At 39.1% G+C, this 15,824-nt stretch overlaps 1 protein-coding gene across 1 annotated transcript in view; it reads left to right on the top strand.

Moving 5' to 3' along the window:
* The first annotated feature begins 13,491 nt into the window (after nt 1-13,491).
* Nucleotides 13,492-15,824, top strand: part of ANKRD66 (ankyrin repeat domain 66) — a 29,478-nt gene continuing 27,145 nt past the window's right edge. The window contains exon 1 of the mRNA XM_036768909.1: nt 13,492-13,588. The gene's annotated coding sequence lies outside the window, so the exon portion shown is untranslated. The remainder of the gene's footprint in view (nt 13,589-15,824) is intronic.

Here is a 15,824-nt window from a genome sequence, read left to right as displayed (position 1 = left end):
TTGACTTTGTTGACTTCTTCTGCTGAATATTTTGATCTTCTTTGTCACCAAATAAAGATTATATAGCCTGAGTCCTTTTATGCTGCCTGCTCATTTTCCCAGCCAATTAATTGACTTTTGAGCTCTTTGTCAAGGTATGATTGCTTTCAGAGTGGAGAGTGCTTTGTCCCGAGCTTCAGGGGTTTTGCGCTGCTATTTTCAGAGCTACTTCTATTCTGAGGTGGTATGATACTCCTCTCCTGCCCTGTGCCCTGGTCTATGAGTGATCTCAAGCACTCTTTTCTGCTATGTAACTACCAGGAGGACTCTCTCTCCACATCCACCACAAGCTCTGCCACACCAACTCTCCTCCTCCCCCAAGGACCACCAACCAGGAATGTGACCCAGATCCAAGCAGTGTAAAGTAAGAGAATGCTGCCTCAGCACCAGTAAAAAGATCCCTGAAAACCCACTCTGATCAGCTGCTCAATTCCCCCCACTGTCTATGGGCCTGGAGCTGAGGAAGCAGCCCCCACTGCCACTGCTGCTGCCGCTGCCACTGCTGCCACCATTGCTGCCCCTGCTGCTGCTACCACCGCTGCTGGTACCACTGCTGCTGCTGCTGCTGCCATCACTGCAGCACCTTCTGCTGCCTGCTGCCCAGGAGCTGGGGCTGGACTGCACACTTCTTGCATCCAGGTCCAACAATTTTCCCATTGACCTGCTCAGTTGGCTTTGGCACTTGTGGGTTAAGAAGTCTAAAAACTGCCACAGTGATTCAGTGCTAGTGATTCAGTGCCCTGAGGCCTGCTCCATCAGGTCTAATCTGGCCTGATCTCTCCTGGCACCGTCCACGCTGGGCTGCGCTCCACTCCCAGCATGGTGCGATAGACCCTTCCCAGCTACCATCCAGGCCATCTTGGGCTGGAGACTTGTTTCACTCTGTCATTTCGTGGTTTCTGTAGTTCTAGAATTTGTTCAGAGCCGTTTTTACAGGTGTTTGGAAGGATTCGGAGGAGAGCTCAAATGAATCCCTGTTTTCAAGCCACTGTCTTGGCTCTGCCCCCCTAAGGTATCCCCCCCGCCCCCACCATGCAGGAGTTTTTAATCTTTTTTGTTCCATGGATCCCTTCAGCAATTTAGTGAAGCCTTTTGGACCCCTTCTCAGAATATTTTTAAATGAGTAAAATAAAATACATAACATTACAAAGGAAACCAATTATACCAAAATGAATTTAATCAATTCTGAGTTCATGGATCTAATGTTAAGAACTCTTGCTTTAGAGATTCTACTTCTGGAATCCAAGATGGTAGAGTAGGCAGTAAATTGCCACAACTCTCCCATCTTTGCCTCCAAACAATTGTAGAATAGCACCTCAAAACAAATCCTGGAATAGTAGAACCAGCAAAAAGAGGGGAGAAACAATCTTTGAATCCATGAAACTGGGAAGATCAGCAAGAAAGGTCTATATCATTTAGGTAAAAAGGGAGTGCAGTGCAGGACAGGAAGCATTCTAGCAAGCCTGTAACAAGCCCCAACCCAGCTAACTAGTGGTAGAGTCTGAGCCCTATTGTGATGGAACAGACTAACATCAATACCAGGATCCCCATGTACCTCAGCATAGCCAGGGGAATGGACAGACTCCAGCTCTGAGAACCCACTGTGCTTCAGCATAGCCCAGAGCAAAGGGGAAACTTCTAGCATCCAGACTTCTACATGCTTCAGTGTAGCCCCCGGCAAATGGATAGATGCGAACCCTATGAGTGCCTAAGCAAACACACAGCTGCCAGTGCCCAGCCCCTGCTGCATGCTTCAGTATAGCCCTGAGCAAATAGGGCAGCCTCTAGTGGCCACACAACCACATGTAGCCCTTGGGAAATGTAGAAACACCCCCCACCGACTTTAGTACACTCCAAACACCACCACTAAAACCCCAGCTCAGCACCAGGTAAGCTGTGAAATCCCTACAGCCACCAGCAGTGCCAGCCACTCCCACAGCACAGCACCAGACACCAGGGTCTCCTGTGGACCCCAGAGCAATATCAGTGCAACACCAGGTAAACAGCTAGGGCCTGTAGCCCCTGGCACAAGAAGCCTGAGACGGTGCCCCTACAACCTCAGGAGCAAAGCTCAAATTCAAAAGAAAGGAAAAGGCCACAAAGATGAGGAAAAAACAACAACAAAAAAAGAATCTAACCACAGAAAGTTATTATGGTGATAGGGAAGATAAAGACACAAACTCAGAAGAGGACAACAATGTCAAAACACTTATGGGCAAAACCCCAAAGAAAAACAGGAAGTGATCTCAAGATCAGAAAGAACTTATGAAGAACTCAAAAATTAGCTTAAAAATAATATAAGAAGCAGGAGAAAAATTGGGAAAAGAAATGCAAGAGAATTATGAAAACAGAGTCAACAGCTTGGAAAAAGAAAACAACCACTTAAGTAGAACTGGCCAAATGGAGGAGACACAAAGAGCCACTGAAGAAAATAATTTCTTAAAGAGTGCAGTTGGCCAAAGGGAAAAGAAAGTACAAAAGCTAATTGAGGAAAACAATACCTTAAAAGTTAGAATTGGGCCAGTAGAGACATCAAAAATCAAACAAATCCAAAAGAATGAAAAAATAGAAGAAAATGTAAAATACCTCATGGAAGAAAACAACTGATCTGGAAAATAGAACCAGGAGAGACAATGTCACAGTCATTGGGCTACCTGAAAGTCATAATCAAAAGGATCTGAGGGGCAGCTAGGTGGGGCAGTGAGTAGAGCATTGGCCTTGGAGTCAGGAGGACCTGAGTTCAAATCTGGCCTCAGACACTTGACACATTTACTAGCTGTGTGACCTTGGGCAAGTCTCTTAACCCCAATTGCTCTGCCCTCCCTGCTCTAAAAAAAATAAAAATAAAAAAGGAGGATCTGGGTGGCATCTTTTAAGAAATTATCAAGGAAAACTGCCCTGATATCCTGGAACCAGAGGGCAAAATAGCCATTGAAAGAATCCACCAATCACCTCAGGAAAGAGATCCCAAAATAAAAACTCCAAGAAACCTTATAGCCAGATTGCAGAACTATCAGGTCAAGGAAAAAATATAGCAAGTGGCTGTAATGTTAATGGAATAGGAAGATCTTCCCCAGTCATTAATAAGCTAATGTGACCACATGTATTCAGTCATGGATATTTTGCTGTTTAAAACCCCAGCTCATAGCTGTGAAAGATTCTGAGTCATGTGGAGCCCAGTGGGGGAGGAACTTGCTTAAAGGGGAAGCTTGCTTAGGGGAGGCTTGTTTGTAGGAAGGCTTTCACACCTTTTGGTAATTAGGCACTGAAGCACATGGATTGTGATGCCTTCTGGCCATATGTATATTCTGAGGTTGGTATTTTGCTTCTGGGCTCAGTTCTGGGAAAAATGTTCTTGTGATTTGGCCAGACAAGACTATGGGTAGCCTCTAAGGAGCACCCTCCCTGCCCCGTATACCCTCTCTGGTGACTATGTATGTATTAATTTCTCAGACAGTCACAAGCCTATTTTCTTTGCTTGTAATTTCTCTGTTTCTATTTTCTCTACATTCATGGTGCTGACCTCCCCTCTGAACTAAATGAATGATAATATTTCATAATGATAATAATTTCATAATGAAAGTTTAATTAAAGTAAGATTGTTGACCCCTTTAAAAGCTATTTTTCCTTTAAAAGCTAATCAAAGAACCTGTGCTAGCAGGCCATCTGGGGTATGCTAAGGTGCTTACTGTTACAGTGGCTAAAAAGAAATAATTAAAATATCAGGGAGCCAATCAGCATTACACAAGACTTGGCAGCTGAAATATTAAAAGACTGGAGGTCATGGAACATGACATTCTGCAAGGCAAAGAAGCTAGGACTACAACTAGAGTCACTTACCCAGCAAAATTAAGTATTATACATCAAGGGAAAAACTGGTCATTCAATGAAACAGAAGGATTTCAGACTTTCATAAGGAGAAGACCAGAATTAAACCAAAAATTTGATCTCCAATATCAAGACACAAGAAGAGCATAAACAGGTAAAAAGGGAAAAGAAAAAAACAAGAGATTCAATAGAGCTAAATTATTTACATCTGTACATGAGAAGAGCTAAACTATTTATGTCTCTACATGATAAGATTATGTTTATAATTCTTAAAATATATATCACTAATAGTACAGCTAGACAGAACATACATAGACAGAGGGTACAGGTATAAGAGAATGTGAGGGAATGACATAAAAAATAAGGGATGAGAAAGAGGAGTTCAATGGATGCAGAAGGAAGAGAGAGGTTGAATGGGGTAAATTATTTCACAAGAAGAGGTGTGAAAGACCTATTACAATGGAGGGGAAGATGGGAGGGTGGGTGATGGGCATCACTTGAACCTTACTCTCATCAATATTGGCTCCAGGAGGGAATAATATATAGAATCAGTTGAACACAGAAATATATCATACCTGACAGGGAAGGAGGAGGGGAGCGATTAAGTAAAGGGGTGGGAATGAGGAACTGACAGAAAGGAGGGCAGATCAGGGGAGGTGGAAGACAGAAGCAAAAAACTGGTGAGGAGGGAAAGGGTGAAAGGAGAGAGAAGACAAATAGGAGGAAGAATAGGATGGAGGGAAATCCACAGGTAGTAATTATAACTGTGAATATGACTGGGATGAACTCTCTAATAAAACAGAAATGGATAGCAGAGTGGATCAAAAACCAGAATCATATAATATGTTGTTTACAAGAAACACATTTGAAGCAGAGAGACACACATAGAGAAAAGGCAAAGGGCCAGAGCAGATTCCATTATGCTTCAGCTGAAGTAAAAAAAGCAGGGCTAGCAATCCTGATCTCAGACAAAGTAAAAGCAAAAATAGACCTAATTAAAAGAGACAAAGAAGGAAACTACATTTTACTAAAAGGTACCATAAACAATAAAGCAATATCAATACTAAACATATATGTTCCAAGTGACAAAGCATCAAATTCTCAAAGCAGAAGTTAAAATGCTTTGGAGAAAATTGAATGGGAACAGAAAGGAATATACCTTTTTCTCAGCAGCACATAGCACCTACACAAAAATTGACCATGTAATAGGGCATTAAATACTCAAAATCAAATGCAGTAAGACAGAAATACTAAAGGTATTCTTTTGGTATCATAATACAATAAAAATTACCTTCAACAAAGGCTTTTAGAAAGATAGATTAAGAATTAATTGGAAACTAAATAATCTAATCCTAAAGAAAAAGTGGATCAAAGAGTAACCATAGAAATAATTTAACAATTTATTTAATAATAATAATTTCATTAAAGAGAATAACAACAGTAAGACAACATATCAAAATTTATGGGATGCAGCCAAAGCAGTACTTAGGGGAAACTTTATTTGTCTAAATTCTTGCATCAACAAAAGGGAAAAAGAAGAGATCAATGAATTAGGCATGTAACAACAACAACAACAACAACAACTAGAAAAATAACAGATTAAAAATCACTAATTGAGCACCAAATTAGAAATCCTGAAAATCACAGATAAGATTATAAGATTGAAAGGTTTAAAAACTATTGAGTTTTTGAGAAATAAATCTAGGAGCTGATTTTATGAAAAAAAAAACAATTAGATAAGCAATTGCTTACTTTGATTAAGAAAATGGAAGAAGAAAACCAAATATCCAGTATAAAAAATGAAAAGGGCGAAACTAACACCAATGAAGAAGAAATTAAAGAAATTGTTCGGAAATATTTTGCCCAATTTTATGCCAATTAATTTGACAATCTGAGTGAAATTGATGAATATTTACTAAAATGTAAATTACCTCAATTACCAGATCAGGAAATAGAATGCCTAAATAGCCCCGCCTTAGAAAAAGAAATTGAACAGTCATTAATGGACTATCTAGGAAAAAAATACCCAGGACTGGAAGGGTTGATGAGTGAATTCTACCAAACATTTAAAGAACAATTCAATACTATATAAACTATTTGGAAAAATAAGGTGGAGCCCAGCCAAACTGCTTTTATGACAAAATGTGGTGCTAATATCTAAATCAGAAAGAGCTAAAACAGAGGAAGAAAATTATAGACCTGTTTATCTAATGAATATCAATGCAAAAATTTTGAACAAAATACTAGCAAGGGGATTACAATAATACATCTCAAGGATTATAGACTATGACTAGGTGGGATTTTGCCAGAAATGCAGGGTTGGTTCAATATTAGGAAAACTATCAGTATAATCGACCGTATCCATAACAAAACCAACAGAAATCACATGCTAAGCTCAACAGACGCTGAAAAAGCTTTTGACAAAATACGGCACCCCTTTCTATTAAAAACACTAGAGAGCATAGGAATAAAAGGAGCATTCCTTAAAATGATAAGCAGTATCTATCTAAAACCATCATTATCTGTAATAGGTATAAGCTAGAAGCCTTCCCAATATGATCGGAGGTGAAGCAAGAATGCCCACTATCACCACTACTATTCAATATTGTACTAGAAGTGTTAGCTATACCAATAAGAGAAGAAAAAGAAATCAAAGGAATTAGAATAGGCAATGAGGAAACAAAACAATCACTCTTTGCAGATGATACAATGGTATACTTAAAGAGCCCTAGAGAATCAACTAAAAAACCAGCAAAATCTAAAAAACTTAGCAAAGTTGCAGGACATAAGATAAATCCACATAAATCATCAGCAATTCTTTATATGACCAACAAAGCCCAACAGCAAGAGATTGAAAGAGATATTCCATTTAAAATAACTGTAAACAATATAAAATACTTGGGAGCCTACCTGCCAATACAAATGCAAGAACTATTTGAACACCATTACAAAGTACTTTTCAAACAAATAAAGTCAGATCTAAATAATCAGAAAAATATCAATTGCTTATGGGTAGGCAGAGGTGATATAATAAAAATGACAATTCTGCCTAAGCTAATTTACTTATTCAGTGTCATATCAATCAAACATCCAAAATATTATTTGATAGAGCTAGAAAAAATAACAAAATTCATCTGGAAGAACAAAAGGTCAAGAATCAAGGGAATTAATGAAAAAAAATACAAAGGAAGGTGGCTTAACAGTACCAGATCTCAAACTATATTATAAAGCTATAATCATAAAAACTATGTCATAAGATAAGCTAAGAAATAGAGTGGTGGATAAGTGGAATAGATTAGGTACACAAGACAAAGTAGTCAATGAGTAGAATAACTAGCGTTTGATAAAACCAAAGACCCCAGCTATTTGACAAAAACTACTAGGAAAGCTGGAAAACAATAGGACACAAATTATGTATAGACCAATATCTCATACCATATACCAAATTACAGTCAAAATTGGTACCTGATTTAGACATAAAAGGTGATACCAAAAGCAAATTAGAAGAGCAAGGAATAGTTTGCCTGTTAGATCTATGGGCAGGGAAGGAATTCATGACCAAACAAAAGATAGAGGGCATTATAAATGTAAAATAGATAATTTTGATTATATTAAACTAAAAAGCTTTTGAAGAAACAAAACCAATGCAGCCAAAATTAGAAGGAAAGCAGAAAGCTAGGAAACAATCTTTACTGCAAGTGTCTCTGATAAAGGACTCATTTCTCAAATATATAGTGAACTGAGTCAAATTTGTAAGAAAACAAGCCATTTCCCAATTGATAAATGGTCTAAGGATATGAACAGGCAGTTTTTAGATGAAGAAATCAAAGTTATCTGTGGTCCTATGAAGAAGTACTCTAAATCACTTTTGATTAGAGAAATGTAAATTAAAACAACTCTGAAGTACCACCCCACACCTATCAGATTGGCTAATATGACAAAAAAAGAAAATGATAAATATTGGAGACGATGTGGGAAAATTAGGACACTAATGAATTGTCGGTTCAGTTGTGAACTGATCTAACCATTCTGGAGAGCAATTTGGAACTATGCCCAAAGGGCAACCAAATTGTGCATACCCTTTGATCTAGCAATACCACTACTATCTGTATCCTAAAGAGATCATAAAAAGGGGAAAGGGACCTACATGTGCAAAAATATTTGTAGCAGCCCTTTATGTGATGGCAAAATATTGGAAATTGAGGGGATGCTTATCACTTGGGGAACAGTTGAACAAGATGTGATATATGAATGTAATGGAATACTATTGTGTGATAAGAAATGACGAGCTGGATGATTTCAGAAAAACTTGGAAAGACTTGTACAAACTGATGCAAAGTGAAATGACAGAACAAGGAAAACATTGTACACAGTGTCAGCAACATTGTGTGATGATCAGCTATGAATGACTCAGCTCTTCTCAGCAACATAATGATTCAAGACGAGTACAAAGGACTCACAAAGGAAAATGCTATCCACATCCAGATAAAGAGCTGATGAACTCTGAATTCAGATCAAAGCATATGCTTTTTACTTACTTTATTCTTTTTCATGGTTTTTATCCTTTCGATCTGTTTCTTCTTTCACGAATTTGACTAATATGAAAATATGTTTTACATGATCACACATGTAACCTATATCAAATTTCCTACCATTTTCAGAAAAAGGGAGGCCTTCATTTCCAAGACATAAGCTCTTAATCAGCATATTTATTAATTTATGATGTTATATTAATTGTGTAATGTTTATTGCTATTATGTAATGTTAATGGTATAATGTCTATGTTAATGGTCATTTGTTAATTAATGTATATTTGTCACAAAGCTCATAAATAGATATGGTTGTATCTGAATCCAGTTAGCAAGGAAACTCACCACTCTAGTAGGGAAAGCCCTAACTGTGTTAGTGGAGTTGGATATTTTTGTGAAAGTACCATCTGCATCTCAGTTTGTGGCCTGTTCTTCCTGGACCCTTGGCTTCTTCCCTTTCCTGCTTTGGTGTATTCATGCTTGGTTGGTATCTTTCTCAGCTCTCAGTCTTCAATCATCTCTACTCTGCCTGGCACCGTCAGATTGATTTTAGTCAAGTGCTCTGATTGACCTAAGACTTCTCCCCTATTTACTTGGCAGATTGTTTGTTTTCTCTGGCTGATTCCATGTTCCTAATTGTGCTATGGCTCTTAGAGAGCTCTACTATTCCCAAGCATGACTTCCTTTATTCTATCTCCTAATTCCTATTCTTTTCTCCACTGAGCATATGCTTTGGGTACATGGAAATTATAGGAAAACCTGATCTTCTCTTTCAATACAAGAGTCTTGAGTCCATAGACTTACAGGGAAGTGAGCCCATTTCTATTTGCACATGTCTGCTACAGTGTTAATAGTTTGATTTCAGGTATCTTTGAAGCAAGTTTGGTATTGTAGAAAGAAGGGCAGATTTGGAGTTGGAGGTCCTGGGTTTAAATTTTTTTTTACTTTTTTTTTATGTTTTTGTTACTTACAACCTGTTCGACCTTAGTTAAGTCATTACTTGCTTATGCCTCAGTTTTCTCAAATGTAAAATGAGAGAGTTGAATTTCAGCTCTAAAGTCTCTGATCCTATAAACTATAGGAACTGTTATTCCTTCAACAACCACTTACTAACTGGTTGCTGTTACACATACTGAGCTTAGCCTCAGGGAAGATACAAAGACAAAGTCACTTACCTCAAGGAGCTTATGATACAACATGCTTGCTGTCCATTGAATGTTACACAGCTCTAGAAAATGGGAATAAGAATGGCAAGTAGAACAAAGTAAGAGAGATTGAAGGATAGAGCAGTGGGAAAGATAGAGAGACCAACAGGGCTGCTTAAGGAGGAGATGTGGGTGAAATGATGTGATGAGGTAGACGTCATCTCTTCTACTAGACTTACTGGGGGTTGTTGACTTCTACTTGGAGAACACAGTCTTTTGGGGGGTATTGGGGGGACTTAATCCTTAACTTCACTTATCTTCCTAGTTCTCTTTATGTATGTATGTATTTATTTAGTTATATGTTGGATGCATATTTATTCATGCTATTCTGAACTTGACAAACACCTACAACCTCCAACATCTCCATATATAAAGAACAGGAAAAGAGTTGTGTATGTTAAATTGTAAATTTCCTTCCTTCCCTCTCTCTCTCCCTTCCTTCTGTCCTCCCTTCTTTCATTCCTTCCCTCCCCTTTTTTTCCTTCCTTTTTTCCTTCTCTCCCTCCCTTCTTCTTTTCCTTCTTTCTCTCCCTTTCTTACTCTTTTCTTTCTTCCTTCCTTCCTTCCCTCCCTCTTTTCCTTCATTTCTTCCTTCCTTCTTTTATTCCTTCCCTCTCCTTTTTCTTCCTTCTGTCTTTTCTTCTCTCCCTCCCTCACTCTTTTCCTTCCTTCCTTCCTTCCTTCCTTCCTTCCTTCCTTCCTTCCTTCTTTTCTTTATTCCTTCTTTCATTCCATCCTTCCCCCTTTTTCCTTCTTTTCTTACTTCCCTCCCTCCCTCTCTCCCTTCATACCTTTCTTCTTTCCCTTCCTTCCTTTCTTCTTTTTGTATACTAGGTCCTTCTCTCTGTTTCACTTGGTAATCTCACCATCTCCCATGGATTCACTTATTTCTATGCTGATAATTCCTAAAATCTACTTACTGAGCACCAACCTCTTTCTTACCAGTGTCAAATCCTTACTTTCCTATTGGATATCTTGAAGGGGATGTCCTTGAAACATTTTAAATCCAACACAATCAAAACTGAACTCGTCATCTTCCCCCCCAAGGCCTCTCCTCTTTCTAATTTTCCTATTACTATTGAGGCTACCACCATCCTGCAAGTCACCTAGGCTCACAACCTCGGTATAATCATAAACTCCTCATCCTCTTTAACTCTCCTCCATATCCAATCTGGTACCAAGTCCTGTCAATTCTACCTTCATAACATATCTCATGTATACCCACATTCTCTCCCTTAACACAGACAACACATTGGTGGAGGCCTTCCTCACCTTGTGCCTGTAATATTGTACTAGCCTTCTGGTTGGTGTCCCTGACTGAAGTTTCTCCCCACTCCAACCATCACCCACTTGTGTTGGCAAGCAAAATGGCCTTTGTTTTCTTTGAGTGACTCGGCGTATTTCATTGAGACTTGCTGGGTGCTGGGCCCCAGGCCCAGAGTCCTATTAGGTGTGGAACCCATGTGGGTGTTCGAATTGGTGACTGGGGTGGGCCCAGGATGGGGCTGGCTAGGGGGAGGTGTTGACTCCAGAGCCATGCCCTATTGGGTGTTGACCTAATCTATGTGGATGTGAGCCTCCCAAGGTCCTGGGGGGAGGGGCCAACTTAACAACCTATCACCAAAGCCTGGGCTCTGGTCAGTCAGATGATGCTTGATGATGTCAAAAGCCCTATAAGAGGAGAGAAGACAGCTTGAAGATCCCTTTTTCTGTTGGAGCAGCAGTGGTGGTGAGTGTGACTCTGGGCCAGCCCTTTTTCTTAACCCCCCGGGCTGAACCTAGATGTTGGTAACTATGAATTGTATTGGGTCTGTCTGTTGATGTTTGTAATTTGTTTGTATTTGTTCTGAAGTTCAGGGTGCTGGTTTTTCCCCCTGGACTAAATGAATGTTCTGAAGTTCAGGGTGCTGGTCTCTTCCCCTGAAGTAAGTGAATGAATCTGTATTTGGTCTGTCTGTTGATGCTTGTAATTTGTTAGTATTTGTTCTGAAGTTCCGGGTGCTGGCTTTTTTTCCCCTGAACTAACTGGATGCTGTCTGTATGCTCCCCTGAACTAACTGAATGCTGTCTGTATGCTGGATTAAAGTAAGCTTGTCAACCCCTTCATCTTGCTTTCCTTGGTTAAGCAGATCAAAAGAACCTGTGCTTTCCTGGCGTGCAGGCAGCTTTCTGGGTGCTGGCTGTGGGTGGATCTTACACCCCCGCAGAAGCTGCTAGCCGGATTGTTAAAACACCACTCCACTGTCAAACTGATCTTACTATTCCTAATCACCATCAGGATAAAGAATAAAATACTATTTTGCAGTTAAAACTCTTCATAACCTGGATCCTTCCTATCTTTCCAAGTCTTCTTATGCCTTATTCACTCCTGTGTACTCACCAATCCAGTGACACTGACCTTACTGTTCCTTGAAAACGTATTCAATCTCCCTACTCAGAGCATCTCCACTAGTTTGTCTCCTATGACTAGAATGTTCTTCCTCCTTATTTCTGCCTCCTGGTTTCCCTGGCTTCCTTCAGGTTTCAGCTAAAATTCTACCTTCTGCAAGGAGCCTTTACCAGTCCTCCTTAATCTTAATTCCCTTCCCCCTTAGATTTTCCCCCAATTTATCCTGTATTTATCTTGTTTGTACATAGGTATTTTTTTAATGTTTGCTCCCCCTTTGTACTATGAGCCTCTCAAAAGCAGGGACTGTTTTTGCCTCTTTCATATCCCCAGCTTTTAGCACAGTGTCTGGAACAGGTTGCTGTTGTTAAATCATTTCAGTCATGTCTGACTCTCTGTGACCCCATTGGGGGTTTTCTTGGCAAAGATACTAGAGTGGCTTCCCTTCTCTGGCTCATTTTACAGATGAGGAAACTGAGGCAAATAGGGTGAAGTGACTCGCCCAAGGTCACACAGCTAGGAAGTGTCTGAGGCTGGATTTGAACTCATAAAGATGAGTCTTCCTGATTCCAAGCCTGGTGCTCTAACTGCCCCATGTTCCATCTCGAATATAGAAAATCTTTAATAAATACTGACTATTATCAGAACTCTTTTCTTATTTCATATTGCTCTGTTATTTCTCTTTCTATCTCTTTGACCTCACAATCATCAGCCTTTTCTGTAGCAAAGTAGATAACTGCAGGTACCATCACGGAGCTCTGCTTGACTGGATCTCTAGACTTGCCCATCATTACTACTGCCCTGACTCTCTAGTGGACTCCCTAACAGAAGTAGGGCATGGAGTTTGAAAACAGCAGCATTTAGTTTTTCATCTAAGCAGCCTAGTCCAGCTGATAGAATGTTAGACTCAGAATGAAGAGTTCAGTGTTTTTCATTCCTCAGTCCTCCAGTGAATAAACTCAAATCCTTTAACTCTGCAATTTCATTGAAAGAAACCTGAAAAATGGGAGCAGTATTCTCCATCTTTCAGTCCTCACTGGAATATAAGAATTTATCCATTGTACAGTGGCTGGCACATAGTATGTGTTTAAATCCTTATTGGTGGATGGATTAATTGGGGAGGAGGAGAGACGCTCTTCATTTCCTTCCCCATACTCTGTCATTGATACTTTATTAGGAATTCCTTTATCAGATAATTGTTTTCCAACCTGAGAGCTCGCTGAGGAAAGAGAAGAGACAGATTCATTTTGACAAGAGAGAGAGTAGGGAAAAGTCTGCAGCACAGGAAGCTGAGAGAGCCAGGCAAGGTCTTAAACATTTCAGGCGTCTACAGGAGAGAGTGCTGACTGCAAGGGAGGAAGGGCACTAAATTTCACCTACTTTACAGTTTGAGCCAGGTCTAGAAATGCATGAAGACAGTCAGGAAGACAATCGTGAAAGGCACTTTTCTTTGGGGCAACCAATCACAAGGTGGAAACAGTTACCATGGTGCTCACCAACAAACAGGAAGGCTGAGGTCCTGTGCCAGATTTCAGTGCTGCTAAATAAGCTTTGGGAGAATTCCACTACCATCTTTCATCCCTCACCATACTCCCTGCCAGGTGAGTCAAGGACACATGAGAGGATATTGTTATTTTTGGTTATAATGTTTTACCCATTGCTCATTTTATGTTCATAGAGCTCTCTGTAAGTTATTTGTACTTGTAGATTAATTGAAACAATTCTGTCAGATGAGTGGGAAATCAAATGCCTGTTAGTTAAAATAAAAAAATTATTGGGACATTATATTTACTGTCAGATTCAGATGATGCATTAGTTTTATGACCTGCTTTTTTCCCTTTTTCTTTTTTATTCTTTGTCATAAGGGAAGGCTCACTGGGTAGGTGAGGGATATATTTAAAAATGAAAGTGATATAAAACAGAAGATTTCAAAAAATATATTTTAAAAAATGTGTGTGGGCTGAACTCGACCCCAAAGAAGAGATGGAGAAGTACATTTCTCTGCTTCTGGTCGACCCGCATGACTATGGGTGTGGAACACTGTGTACCATGTTAGATTTTTTTTCAATATGTTGATTAGTTTCACTGAAATTTTTTTTTCCCTCTCACTTCTTTGTTCCTTGTTTTAAGGGATGGTTCCTTGGGAGGGGGAGGAGAAGGAAAATAGTAGGAAACATAGGTGATCTAAAAAGAAATCCATAAATTTTATTTTGTAAAGTGCATCTCAGTTGCATATACGGGGGAGAGCCTGAGGCATTGACGTTAAACTGTAAACTCTGCATCAGTAAATTTTAGAGGCTCATAGAATATTAGGTCAGGAAGTGATCTAAGGGGCCATCTTCATTTTACATACTTTTCATTTTATAGATGAGGAAACCAAAGGTCAGAAATGACTTGCCCAAGGTCATTCATATAGCAAGTACCTGAGCCAGGATTTAACCTCAGGCTCCAGATTTAATACCTTTTCCTCTTCCCATTATTGTCTCCTCGCTATGTAGTTACAGATTTGGTCAGAGCATGGAGAGACACTTTGTTTAGCCATTCTTCAATTTATAAGGACCCATTTAGTTTCCAGTTCTTTGCTACAACAATGAATATTTTTACATGTGAACTTTCATTTCTTTGGGAATATGTGGCTTCTAGTGCTAATGACAGGTCCAAAAAGTATGCAGTTTAGGGACTTGCTGAGTATAATTCCAAATTTCATTCCAGAATGCTTGTACCATTTCACATCTTCACCAGTTGTGCATGAGTGGACCTGATCAATCCAATGTCTCTTTCAATAATTGCCATTTTCCTTTTTTTGTCTTCTTTGTCAATATGATGGGTATGAATAGAACTTTGGCTATATTTTACAATATAGGCAAATAGTTTAATTTGCATTCTCTAGATTTGTCTTCCCAGTGGGTGCTTAATGATTGATATACTTTATTAATATAATAATTGATGGACTTTTCATTATTAGTCATTTTGATCATTTTTCATATGAATGTTGACAGCTTGCTTTTCCTTCCTTCCTTCCCCCTTCCTTCCTTCCTTCCTTCCTTCCTTCTCACTTTCCTAATTCAAGTGGTATTTTTATTTTATTACATTGACACAGATTATGAACAATTAATATCTCTCTACTTTATTTTCTATAAAGAGTTTTATAGTTGTATTTAAATTAACTCCTATAATCCATATGTAATCTATAATGTCATCTATAAATGTCTCCCAAACATTTTATTTATTTTTTGCTGTATTATTTATTTATTTAATATTTTTAGTTTTCAGCATTAATTTTCACAAGAGTTTGAATTACAAATTTTCTCCCCATTTCTACCCTCCCCCACACTCCAAGATGGCATATATTCTGATTGCCCTGTTCCCCAGTCAACCCTCACTTCTGTCACCCCCCCATCCCCTTTTCCCTTAATTTCTTGTAGGGCAAGAAAGATTTTTATGCCCCATTGCCCGTATATCTTATTTCCTAGTTGCATGCAAAACCTTTTATTTTTGAACATCTGCTTTTAAAACTTTGAGTTCCAAATTCTCTCCCCTCTTCCCTCCCCACACACCCTCCCTAGGAGGGCAAGCAATTCAACATAAGCCACATGTGTATCATTATTCAAATCCCTTCCACAATACTCATGTTGTGAAAGACTTTTTACTCCTTTCTATCTTATCCCCCTTTATCCAGTTTTCTCCCTTGACCCTGTCCCTTTTCGAAAGTGTTTGCTTTTGATTACCTCCTCTCCCATCTGCCCTCTCTTCTATAGTCCCCCCTTTTTTATCTCCTTCCTCCTTCTTTCCTGTGGGGTAAGATACCCAACTGAGTGTGTGTATTATTCCTTCCTC

Source organism: Trichosurus vulpecula, chromosome 7, assembly GCF_011100635.1.
Source record: "Trichosurus vulpecula isolate mTriVul1 chromosome 7, mTriVul1.pri, whole genome shotgun sequence".
NCBI classification, from domain to species: Eukaryota; Metazoa; Chordata; class Mammalia; order Diprotodontia; family Phalangeridae; genus Trichosurus; species Trichosurus vulpecula.
Note: the sequence above shows the minus strand (reverse complement) of the source record. Positions and strands in the feature narration are given on the sequence as shown.